Raw genomic sequence first — 637 nt, 5'->3', positions numbered from 1 at the left:
ATATGCCCGCCACTGTAACCTAAGTTGCAGTGGCGGGCATATCGACTACGGGATCAATAGATCGATCCGAAAATCGATCTACTTAGCAGACTACCCAGCTCAGGAGCGCCTGTGGCAGAACCGTACTGGTGGAGGGTTACGTTTTCCACGGGTCCGTGGAGTTGCCGTGTGGGTACATTCTCTCTATGCATCATGCATGTGATGTACACCGGCAACTCGTTTTCCAGCATCGCTCCGTTCAACGGCAAAAACTTACCTTTAATAGTTCACAGCGTCAGCAATAGAAAGCGAGGGTCGTGCAACATCACAAAATACGAGATGTAAGTGACTGGCTCACTGCTCAGCTAAGCTTCGTGCCGGTCACCCAGCTGGCTCGCCTTAGCGATGATAGTGTAGAGCGCCCCCTAGACCTATACAGAAGAGAGCAATCTTGCTGCACAGGTTGTTTGTCAACTTACACTTGTCATTTCATTGTTGCTCTTCCATTTAAATCACTTTTGTTCTCTGTGCACATTTATCACAGCATAGCCTTCCAAACGAGTAGAATGTAAGACATGGGACCGTCGCGATGCACGTGTCGGCGACAAACGCTGTCTGTGATAGAAACCCTGCAGTCTTAGGTAGTGATTGGCGTATT

Source organism: Ptychodera flava (assembly GCF_041260155.1).
Source record: "Ptychodera flava strain L36383 chromosome 3 unlocalized genomic scaffold, AS_Pfla_20210202 Scaffold_25__1_contigs__length_14229661_pilon, whole genome shotgun sequence".
Taxonomy (NCBI): Eukaryota; Metazoa; Hemichordata; class Enteropneusta; family Ptychoderidae; genus Ptychodera; species Ptychodera flava.
The sequence above is the reverse complement of the archived record's forward strand: the minus strand, read 5'-3'. Positions refer to the sequence as shown.